This window comes from Tursiops truncatus, chromosome 17 (assembly GCF_011762595.2).
Source record: "Tursiops truncatus isolate mTurTru1 chromosome 17, mTurTru1.mat.Y, whole genome shotgun sequence".
NCBI classification, from domain to species: Eukaryota; Metazoa; Chordata; class Mammalia; order Artiodactyla; family Delphinidae; genus Tursiops; species Tursiops truncatus.
The window spans coordinates 11837995-11850256 of NC_047050.1; the positions used below are offsets into that span (position 1 = coordinate 11837995).

Below are 12262 nucleotides of genomic sequence, written 5' to 3' on the forward strand. Positions count from 1 at the left end.
CGTTTTTGCTTCACATATTTTGCAGCTCTACTGTTTGATGCATGCACATTTAGGATGACTATCTCTTCTTGGTATACTGACCTTTTGCCATTAAATAATGTCCCTTTCTGACTAATTTTCTTTGCTGTAAAGCTTACTTGATATTAACATAGCCACTTCTGATTTATTTTGATTAATGGTTGCATAATATATCTTTTTCATCTTTTTACTTTCAACCTTTCTACATTGTTATATTTGAAGTGAGTTCCTTATAGATCACGTACAGTTGAGTTATGTTTTTTAAATAAACCCTGCCAGTGACAGTTTTATAGTTGATATATGTAAAACATTCACATTTAATGCAATTATTAATATGTTGAGAATTAAGCCTGCCATTTTATATTTATATTTTATATTTTCTGTTTGTTCTCTCTGTTTTTCATTTGCTTCCTTTTTCCTATCTTCCTATGGGTTATAATAAATCTATGTTATTTTTGAATGTATCTCTTTGTACAGTATTTTTAGTGATTTCTCTGGGTATTGCATTATATATAGATAACTTGTACTTCTACGGACACCATGGGGGCCAGGGAGGTGGTCTCATCACCACTGGACAGGGGTGAAAATCTTAACACTCCATGCGGTCTCCTCTGACACCAGTCCAGGTGAGGGGTTTCCTTGTTCCAGTGTGGAGAGGGTAGGCATCTTTCCTGGTGTTGGTGGAGGCGGGCCTTGGTTCTTCTGTGGTGTCTGGCTGGAGTGGAGCGGTTATTGTCTAACCGTTTTCTGTCTTCCTAAGCTGCCCCTTTCCTGGTCCTTTGGCTAGAGAGAGCAGGCTTGTGTTGGGGTTCTTTCTGTCTGCACTTGGTGTTTCCAGGTTACAGTTTTATTAAGCTCCAAGTCTGGGATTTATGAGACAAAAAGAAAACCCAGGAAATTTACCATCATGTTGTTCCTTGTGTCCTGAGGTTCCTAGCTGGTCTGCTTTCTTCTTTTCATCTTTCAGAATCTTCTTATGTTTGTTTTATATATATTGTCCAGGGTTTGGGGTTGTACTTAGCACATGAAATGGGGAAAAGTACGTCTACTCCATCTTCCCAGAAGTGAAAGTGCTTCTTCCATAGCTATTTAATGAAGAATATTTAAAACAATAGAAAGAAAAAAAACAAACAATAGAAAGACTACCAGCACAGATGTTTTGAGAAGACAAATAGTCAACTAGCCATTATATTGTCAGATAAATATATTTATTATCAGATAAATATATTTATTGTCAGATAAATACATAGTAGTTATCACAAAATTTAAATTGAACCTGTATTTACTCTGATTCCTTTCATCACAAAATTGGGTTTCAATTTAAGGCAAAGAAGAGTTTTTTTGTAATGTGGAATGGTTCCTTTTAATAATTCAAAAGTTTTCAGTTGTAATCTTGATATTATAAATGTTCTTATATGAAAGTAAATTTGTATCAGATTATTAATAAATGCTTGAATTTTGTGGCAGGTTATAGATAAAGCAGTTCTCAGATTAAATTCTGCCACTAATACAAGCACTTATTGGCAGATAGCACAAAGGCAACCTGTTTTCTTAGCTAGATGAAGTCCCAGGCTCTGTCTTTTTTTTTGGCCAGACCACGGGGCATGCAGGATCTTAGTTCCCTGGTCAGGGATTGAACCTTTGCCCCCTGCAGTGGAAGCACAGATTCTTAACCACTGGACTGCCATTCCCTTTTTTCTTCTTTTTTTCCCCCCCAGGCTCATCTTCTTAAATGCTCTAACCACACACCTTGCATTAAAATAATATTCAAGAAAATCATGAATTCTAGAGCCAAATTCAGTTAACCTCTCAGTCAACCTCAAATGACCAGAATCTTCTAAATTGTGGGAACACAAGAACATACTGTATTCAAGTCTCAGGCACCAACCCCACACGTGAGGGAGACAGGCTTCCTAGCTTCTTATACCCTTTCATGCAAAATGGGAGAGTTTCTCTAAAATACTTTGATCAATCCATATATATTAAAGACCAATAATTTCAGCAAAAAAATTCTAAAAGCCATTGTACAAAATAGCAAACTATTAATTTCACCAAGGAGAACCCATTAGTAACGTTTAACAAATGTCTAGTCCTATTTTAATCCAAGATAAAGATGGCTGGAAGGGTTGAGGGGCTGTTTGCAAAGTATGTCGTTTGGTTAAATATCAACAAACTATTCCTAGAAACATGCATGCAGCCTAGGTTAACTGACTGCCCAAATGTGAATGAATTCCAAACAATTCATACACATACACTTACATGTCTATACTGAATTATTTAAAACATAAAGTTGTTGACCACATAATGCACACACTGTTTTAAATAACTTACCCTCCTATTCTCAACAACCCACTTAGAAGAAACAGCATATTCATATGTCAGTGTAGGATGAGCCCTCCACACCAAAAATTGTGCAGCACATTACTTTTATATTTTTATGCTCTTGTAAAAGCTAAGTGACTATTTATGCCCCATTTCTCATTTTTCCTGAAAACACCCACCAGCATCACGCTGTACATCACAGAGAATGCCGATTTAATTGCTGAGAAGTCAGGGCAGAAGGAAGGACAGAAGGAAGGCAGAAGTAGTGGACAGAGCATCTTACAGTTTTCCCAGAAGTGAAGCAGCTGGTAACCACCCTGTGTTGCAGAGTCACCTCTTGTAAGCTTCTGAAAGTCATTGCTTTTCTGATGCTCATACTAGGGTGGAGTAAGCACAGCATTCTTTAGAAAAGCTGTTTTCAGACTTTTTAAAAAAACTTCTATTGTAGTAGAACAGAGGGAAGGGTTGATAAAGCTACCGCTATCCAGCCCCCTCCCAGGAGGTGGTTCTCAAAATGTGGACCCCATCCCAGACTTGCTGAGTCAGAATCTCCAGAATTAATCCAGAATTAATGTCCAGAACCAGCATATTTAACAACCTCCCAGGTAACTTGGGAGATCTCTGCCTTCCTGCCTTGTGGAACACAGTTTGAAAATCACTCACTGCTACAATTAGTTTAATAGTCAACATAACACAGAGAGGAAATTACATCTCTATGGGCAACACTGTGTGGAAACAGAATGACCAAAAGCTGCAGTCACAGTGAACAATTAAAGGGCAACCACCACAGGTGGTCCTGGGGTCCAGAGCAGGAGTGTCCCTGCCCAACCGAGACCAAACCCAGGCCAGAATGACCTCTGGTCGCTTTTGCTTTGTTGAGCTATGAGGTGAATAGTCATATAGGAAAAAACAGGGGCTTTTTACTTCCAAATTCCTTTCTTTATGAAATAAACTTCTTTAAAAATTGTAGCTTATTGAAACACTTTAGTTCTTACTGAAAACCTCTTACCATGGAAGCGTGACATTTAAAGAGAAATATATTAGTCAAAGAATGTAATTAATAAAAGGCGTTCTTTCTGAAGTTGACACCAGTGATTTCATTGATCAGCACCATAAGCTAACATCAATCAACAAAGGGACATGGGTAGCATTCCAATCAGAGGACAGAAAGGAGGAGTTTGGAGGAAGTGTGTGGTATAAAATCAAATATATGTAGAATAAACTAATACCTATGCTCTCAAAAAACAAAACAAAACAAAATTAGCCCTCATAAGCCAAACCACTGCAAGAAGGCAATATTGTTGTTAAAATTGCTTTTACATGAACCGTTTATGTTTTCAATGTTTTCTGACTTCTTGTATTGCTTTTCCTGTATGTAGGGATTTCACAATTTTGGATATAAAAACAAAGCAATGTTTGACTATACTTTTAATACCCTAAAAAAACCCAGAATGCCCAAGAAGGGAATAAATAGATTTAAAAATATGTATTTCCAAAGAATATATAGTGGCATATGGGAAAGTTCTTTATTAATTTAATTTTTTTAAAGAAAAGCAGAGATATGAAACTATGTTTCAGTATAATGAGCTTGATCCCAATTTTGTAAACATATGAACATCTGTGTTTATTTGAGATGTATTAAAAAAAAAACTGGAGTGAAATATACCTAAAATTTTAACAGTTAACTTTACTCTGGGTATTAAGAGTATATTATTTTCTACTTTATACATTTTTGTTTCAAAATTGTCTACAATAAATGTGTATTCATTTTATAATTAATATATTTTTAAGTGACCAAGTTTCCATTCTCTCAAAATAATTCTAGGATCTTTTTCTATTTATTCATGCATGATTCATGTCCCTTTTAGCACTACCACCCCCAACCCATTTGAAAATATCCTTCAAGCACAAAGACATTGACCTCAAACTTCAACAAAGATCACTGAAGCTTTAAAATTCTATTCTAGGCATCTCTAGGTGCCATATATTGGCGCATTTATTTCATATATAAACAAGTTATAGGGTAATAAGAAATTTTATTATTTTTATCATATCAGGCAGAACCTGATGTGTCTGCCATTTTGCAATTCACATTCTGTTGTACTAATTTTAGGCTTTATAGAGGATATTTCAAATAGTAACAACTGAGACTTCACCTGTTGGAGAGTTATAGCTTGAGGATTTAAATCATGCATACATCCTGTTCCTAATTAAGGAGGAAGATTGTCATATGTCATTGGAGACAACATAACAGACAGCTGCTTCTACCACGCCAGCCCTTGCATCTGTCAAAATATTGCTTAGAAATACTTGTGAGGATAAGACAAGGATAAAGATACTCATGAGGCTGAGGATAATCACCAAACACACATGTACAAGACAAAAAAACTTGCTACATAAGATCTTTATTCTCAAGTTATTCCAGTAGCACATATAGCAAAGAGAGGGTTTGGGATTCACAAGGGACAATGGAAAGGGAATTCAAGCTCCAGAGTTGTTATATATAGGAGAGAGCTGGGGGCAGTAATCTCACTGATACAGAAGAAAGGTACCTGGTCCTGAAGCTGCAGTCAAACAGTCTTTGGTTCAAGTGCCAATTATCCCACTTATTACCTTTGTGACCACTGATGAATCACACAGCTTCTTTGATCTCATTTGCTTCGTTTGTGAAAGGAGAATGAAAATATCAAATGGATAGGATGACTGTGAGAATTACATGAAGAGATATATGCAAATTATTTAGGTCATAATACGTCTTTGGGTTCCCCAGTAAATGCCCATTCATTTCTGGTCCATCTCTGTGGAAGAAATTAAAGCATTTGGTTGTTGTCCGGAATTGGGTTCCATTGGCTCAGGAAAGGCAGTGTTGCTCCCAAGGTAGCACAAGGCCCTGACAGCAAAAGAGCAGAAGTCAAGCCTGAACCTTCTAACACTATGTTCTCCAACTATGGGTCATGATACATTAGTGGGATATACAACAACTTAGTGTGTTGTGACTAACATTTTTTAAGTGAAATGGAATGGACCGCATTAGAGCTCCTCAAATGTGGTAAGGGTAAATTTCATGGAACTCTTATTTTGGCTTCATATATGTGTGCATGTTCACGTATACATACTTCATTTTTACTGTGGATCAAGGTCAAAAATTTTTGAAAACTACTTCTTTAGAGAAAGCCGGGTTCCAAAGTCCCACCTCAAAGGCTCATGTCACACTGATTCAGAGTTTGAAAGAAGCGAGATAGGAACTAATTAGGAAGAGTGTGAGGGCAGGATTGCTGGAACAAGCCTGAAGTATCCACAATTCCTATACTTATCAATGGTTATGTAGTGAGCTAGGCTTAACATGGGCATAGCAGATCCTAGATACTAGACGGATTTGGTTCCCAGGATGCTGGGGGTTAGCAGCTTCCTTCACATTCCCCAGGAAAACCACTGATCCCCTCTACTGGGGCACCTGGGTTTTGTTTACCTTCTGCTCTGTGGTATGCCTCACCTACGACCAGTTTTCTTACTTCCCTCCTTCCACGCACAACTCTTGGGGCTGAGCTCTGTTCTCATCCTTCCCCACATCACCTCACTCGGTGCTCTGTGGACTCAAGGGCCCCTCGTTACATTCTACGGCCAGTCCCCACACTCTCCCTCCCCATCACATCCCAGCATCTGGCCCCAAGTGGAACTGATAGCCCACAGCTCAACTCAGAAAATCAGAACAGATGAAACCCTTCTCCAACATGAAGACCTTCAAATATTTGTCACCTCTTTAAATTTGATTAAATTAACTTGTATGTCTTCACCTAATCACCAGAACAGACCAGAGAGATGCAGCATCACCAGGAACCTCTTCCTAGGGCCCTGGTGCCAGAATGTTGCCCCCACCAGCAGGCAGGAGTCCTTCTGTGTGTCGTACCTCCCAGCTTATATTTGCCCACAAGGATCTCATGTACCATTATCAGGGGTCTTGCTGAGGTCCCAACAGCCTGGGTGTACCACTGTCCTGTGGGGCATTATCCTGATGCCATTGCAGGTTACCAGAATGCCGAAAATACTACCAGGAGGTCATAGGATGGTTTGTTGAAAATCCATTTGTAACACATAGTGAGAAAGAAGGGAAAAGAGACCAGGATGAGTTAACACACTTAAGATAGGGTGCAGCCAGGGTGGAAGGACCTCACTGCTTGAATCCTGGGTTAGCAGTGTTCATTTGTCTTCTCTCTCTCTCTCTCTCTCTCTCTCTCTCTCTCTCTCTCTCACACACACACACACACACACACACACACACACACACATGTCTTTCCTACTGATGCCATAGTTACAAAGATCAAAATTGAGATTTGAGCAAGGGGGCCCAAGGATGGAAGTTGCCCTGGGCCCATCACACATTGGCTCCATTGGAGAAACAAAGGGACAAGTACCTCTGACCACAGCTATAGCTCACCAGTTAGCTGATGACCAGCCCTGGGTTTATGTGTGTTTCTTGGGCAGAGGATACATGGGGCTAGAATGGCTATGTGAATTAGGACCTCATTAATATTATGTGCTCATTTAGTAACCTGAATACTTTATGCCTTTTTTTATATTTAGTATCTCATATATCCCATATACATTTATATGACTGAATATTTAATACCCAGGACCTCATGAATATCAGATATCTTTTGGTCACTTTACGCCTTCCCATCTATGTTTAACACATATGTCCTACTTACTAACTGCTTGCCTATATCTAACACACCTTAAAATGTTTCACCTATATTTTACAAATTTCTTCATCTTCTATAATAGAATTGACTTATTTCAAAAGCAAGTGCACATTACACCACTTTGCTCTGATTGCCAGTTTTGTAGGCAATTCATTTAAGGAAAGTTAAATTTCCTTCCATTTAGAAGGAAATTCATTTAAGCCAACCTAATTGACCTATATTGACATGCGGACTCAGCCTGGCCTCCAGAGCAGGCTGGCTAGGTTTAAACCACTACGAGCCACGTGAGTTTAGTCAAGTCACTTCTCTCCCTGTTTTTCAGTTTCCTCAGATGTAAAACAGGGATGATAAAAGTATCTACTGCACACAGCTATGGTGAAGATTAAATGAAACCATCTAAGCAAAGTAATTAGAGCAGTGCCTGGCACACGATAAATGCGATGTAAGTGATACTGTTATAATTTTCCATAGACTCCTCAGGCAGGTGCCTGGGAACATCTCTTTTTCATCTAAGCCATCATCTAGACTGAATGCCATCTCTAGGTCTGGAATCTACTTCCATCCCCTTTGGGAAGGTTAGGATGGTGCTTATCTTATTCCAGATTATGTTGACAAGGCAAAGCAAATGTAAACGTGACATGATTGCAACACAACGAGGTCAGCCCAACGCCTAGAGTACTACAATCTCCAGTTCACTTCCCCAACTGTCTCAAAATCACAATTTCCCACTTTTAACTCACAATTCCTATTCTCTGTAGAACCAATTTCAGCGATTTATCTGGCTACGGTTTTCTCTCTTCTCTGGCCCTGCTCAGTGTAAAGCTCGACATCTGTTAGCTACCCCCCGAACAAATGCAATCTGCCCCTCCGTCCATTCTTCACACTTAGCCAGGAATGCATCATCCTGGTGTCTTAAACCACAGCTCGCACATCCAAATTCCATTTGTCAATACCATCTGCATAGCCAGCCACCTCCCTCTAAGACCTTCCCCTATCGTGCAAAGGCAGAAATGATGAATAATGATCATAGCGACCACTTGCCAAATATCTGCTATGCGCCAGGGAGTGTGTTTAGGGCTTTCCACTGATCTCTAATCCTGGTACCATAGGCACTATTGTTAGCACCCACCGGCTTTCGTGTGAAGTGCCTCCCAGAAACCCAGAGACAGGAGAAACCAATACATAATAGATCAGAAATGTGCTGTCACCTTAAATAACCAGAAAGTGAAGAATCTTGCATTAATTGATCAAAACCAGATGGAATGTGTCAAATTATCTAAAGAAAGACTGTGTCACAAAAACTCTAGAAAGAAGTCAGTCATTAGTTGGTGGACCTAAGAATCATTCTCAACTCCTGCTCCCTCATCACTTTCCACTATACAGGATGGAAAAGCCAAATACTTGCCTTCCCAGCCTGCTTTGCAACTGGAGGGGTGGGGTCATATAACACAATTCTGGCCAGGAAGAAATAAGTGGGAGTCTTCTGGGGATGACACAGCAGTTTTTGCTTTCATAATAAAAGGGACAGGTAAGGATGACGCCACCCCTGCCTTCACCTCTTACTGCCTTGAATGAGAGATGTAATGCTTGCAGCCAGAAAAGACATGACATTTAGATTCAGACAGATCTGTACTCAAATCTGTTTCCTCACTTACTGGAGGTGTGGCATTGGGTACATTCCTTAACATGTCTTATCTGTAAAATGGGTTTAATAATACCTGTAGATGTTCCAGTGATAAGGGAATGATGCACCACAATGGTCAGATGTTCAGTCCTCAGCTGGTACATATAGTTTCCAAGTGGCAGCTCCATGGGATTGCCAATTATCATCAGAAGGCACTCTCCACTGTTGCTACTCTCTGGGTGCTTCATCCTTTGCTGATTTCCTTGGCCCCGTCCATGTCTCTGAAAAAATCCATTCATTAAACTTTCTCCAGGGGCTTCCCTGGTGGCGCAGTGGTTGAGAGTCCGCCTGCCGATGCAGGGGACACGGGTTCGTGCCCTGGTCCGGGAAGATCCCACATGCCAGGGAGTGGCTGGGCCCGTGAGCCATGGCCGCTGAGCCTGTGCGTCTGGAGCCTGTGCTCCGCAACGGGAGAGGCCACAGCAGTGAGAGGCCCACGTACCGCAAAAAGAAAAAAACCCAAAACAAAACAACAACAAAAAAAACTCTCTCCAAGTGACCATTTCAGCGTACCATGTATTTCCTGCTACAGTCCCAACTGACGCAATCACTGATGGAGTATGCTTGTTGTGCAGACTTCCCTCCAACAAAGAGGAGCCAGCCCAACCAAGTCTCAGAGGCCCCTTTGATCTAAAGGCCCCCGAGCCAAGCCTTCCTTCCCTTCATGTCTGCTGTTGACCCCTAAGTTACCAAGAAAGGATCCTGGCCCTGGCCTCCCTGCTGGAACATCAGTACCTGCCTCAGGGACACACACACACACACACACACACACACACACACACACACAGCCATACCACCCCAACCAAAGAAGAAGAAATAGCATCCAGGCAGCGTCAATAGCTGGATTAAATTTTCAGAGGAATAAAGAAAAATCAGGAAGGACCAAAACACTTTAAACTCCATCTAGTTTCATGCTATATCCCTAAAGCCTACTATAACACAGTGAGTGAGCTCAAGAAATGAATGTGCCTCTTCCCACATCCCCACCCCAGGCCTGGGAGAAGGAAAAGCAGGGGTGACAGGGCAGAGCCTCCCTTATAACTCTGCTGGAGAGAGAAGAAGGCCAGCAATGGTTAGGTAATCTCAGTAGTCCGGAACTACTTTCCTGTTACATATCATGCACACACCCTCCATTAATTCTGATCACGTTATCAAAATCTTCAGTTCCCTTGTTTCCATTTGGCATTACGTCTCTTATTTTATCCTGGATTCCTTCAAGGATCCTGACACACTGAGGTGTTGAGAAGCAACTTTCCTTAAGCTTGGTGGCCAACTTCCATTCATCATTCAATATAAACATTAACACAGCAGAGTCCCAGCTCCTGCTGAATCATGCCCTCTGTCTCCACACTCTTGGTAGCCTTGGGCTCCCAAGAGAGCTTTTGCTCCTGGCTCCCCTTGCTAAGTGGCTTGTTGGGCTGCCTGGGCATTCTGGGCTTCTGGGTGTAGGCAGCTCAGCACCACCTACACCATTCTATCCCTACTCCTGTTATCTTGGGACAAGCCTTTCCTGCTGCCAGGACAGTCGCTTGCTATTGCCAGCAATTCATCAGCAATCAGCAGCAATTAGCAGCAGCCTGAGTTAACACACATTAGAAACCACTCAGCAAACTCAGAAAGGAAAACCTCTGAGGATTTTAGAGAACGGCTGACCTCTTCCCATCCTCCAGCTGCAGAAGGCTTACACCCATCTCTCCAGAACTCTAAAGAGGCTGCCGATGTACACTAGGTCTTGTAAACCCAGAAGAGGCTATACCTTCTTTGGGGTCTGCAACATCTCTTTCCAGAGCTCCCACCTTGAAATAGGGTTTGGCTAGATGGCAAGCAACTAGCTTCATGCTGTCCTGTGATGAAGGCTCAGAAGTCATTCACCTTGAGCTCCTTCCATCAGCAAAGTGGCACCAAGGGATGAATCTTAACACCTTCATTATTCCATCTAAGCCACCAATTGGCGGTGCACACCAGCCAATGCCCAGATGTCAAAGTATTAAAAGACAAGACACAGCCATCAGTATGGAACTGCCAGTCATCTCTTGGAGAAAACCGCTCAGCATTAAACAAACATTTACTGAGCCTCTCCTACGTTCCAGGCACAGTGCAGGCACTGGTATCCAGAGCTGAGGAGTTCACAGCCTGGAAAGATAGAGTGAGATCTAGGTAGATAGTTACCATACAGTGTGATAAACCATGGTAGCAAGAGGCATTGGGTGCTGGGGAAGCCTATAAGAGGACACAAGAAAGCCTTCCTGAGAAGTTGATGCTCGAACAGAGCCTTAAAGAACAAATAGGACTTAGCAGGGCAAAGATGGCAGGGGGCACATCACGCACAGATGCTCTGATCCTGGGGCATTTGGGGAGCTGCACTGGTAGGTCAGGGGATGGGATGGGCACAATGCGGCAAGAGATGAGACTGAAGGAGGAGGGTCAGTGGAGGCAAAACTTAAGAGTTTCTTGATGAATTCCAAGGTTCTTTCAACCACTACCTCTATTTTCTAAAAATAGAGCCATGAAGGAATGGAATTTTAGAAAAGAAGAGAACTTGGACATCAACTAATGTCACCAAGTAAGCTAAGGCCCAGGAAGTTCAAATTAGGATTGGAGGCAGCACACGGAGATGATGGGATGCCAGTAGATCACATAAGACTTTACAGTTCACCAAGCTCTTTCATCATCACATATCAAGAACAGAGGGAAACGCAAACAAGTCAAAAGACCTAATCTATAAGCATGCCTCAACGACTGCCTGGCCTTGGGTCTTCAGTAAATCCTTTTATGGCTCTGGATCTGACTTTCACATCTACAGGGGGAAGAGGCAGGATCACTAGTGCTCTTTCCGGTTCTGACATTCCTTATTTCTAGAATCTGATACTACAGAGCCTTTACTGTCAAGTTGGAAAAAGGTAACTTCTCCTATGAAGACCTACAGTTGTAATTTTCTGAAGGTTTTCAGGGTGGCTCTAACTCATATTTCTAATCATAATCCATTTCCCATTTAAATCAACTGGTCGTGCTTAACCTAGCATCACCCTTATTGAAACTGTCTGCAATTAAACCTCCAAACGAGGTACCTCTGTAATCTCTAGAAAGCCCTCTGATCCCAAAGAAGTCATTGTCTCACTCCAAACTGACACTCTTTCATGATATGCAACCAAAGGCCCCAAAGGATAGCTTGCTTTCTTTTCTTGTTTAAATTTGGGCACTGAAAATCTACAGGGACATTTCATAATAAGGAAATGAATGTATCACACCTCTGCCTTCCTTGTCATTTATTATTACAGACATTTGCAGGACAGCAGGCTCACATTACTTTGGATCCATCCAGGCCTGCTGGTAATTCTCATTATGAGGCGAGGAGCACAGCCCGAGAGGCCCTTCATTTATCACGAGTGGAACAACGTGGATGTCACCGCAAGGACTGAAGACGCAGGAGGGACCAACTCAGCCCAAGCCAAAGGATTCCTCAGCAGCGGTGACCATGCTTCATGCAAACAACCTGAGAAACAAGAGAAAAGAAAAAACAGAAAATGTAAACTTCCTA

At 41.6% G+C, this 12262-nt stretch overlaps 1 long non-coding RNA gene across 3 annotated transcripts in view; it reads right to left on the reverse strand.

Annotated features, from left to right (window-relative positions):
- Positions 1 to 4467: 4467 nt before the first annotated feature.
- The window catches only part of LOC109548306 (uncharacterized), a 174841-nt gene continuing 167046 nt past the window's right edge, over positions 4468 to 12262 (reverse strand). For all 3 annotated transcript variants that reach the window (XR_012327202.1, XR_012327203.1, XR_012327201.1), the window contains 2 exons: positions 11973 to 12217; positions 4468 to 8945 (listed from right to left, as the gene is read on the reverse strand). This is a non-coding gene — a long non-coding RNA (uncharacterized lncRNA). The remainder of the gene's footprint in view (positions 8946 to 11972; positions 12218 to 12262) is intronic.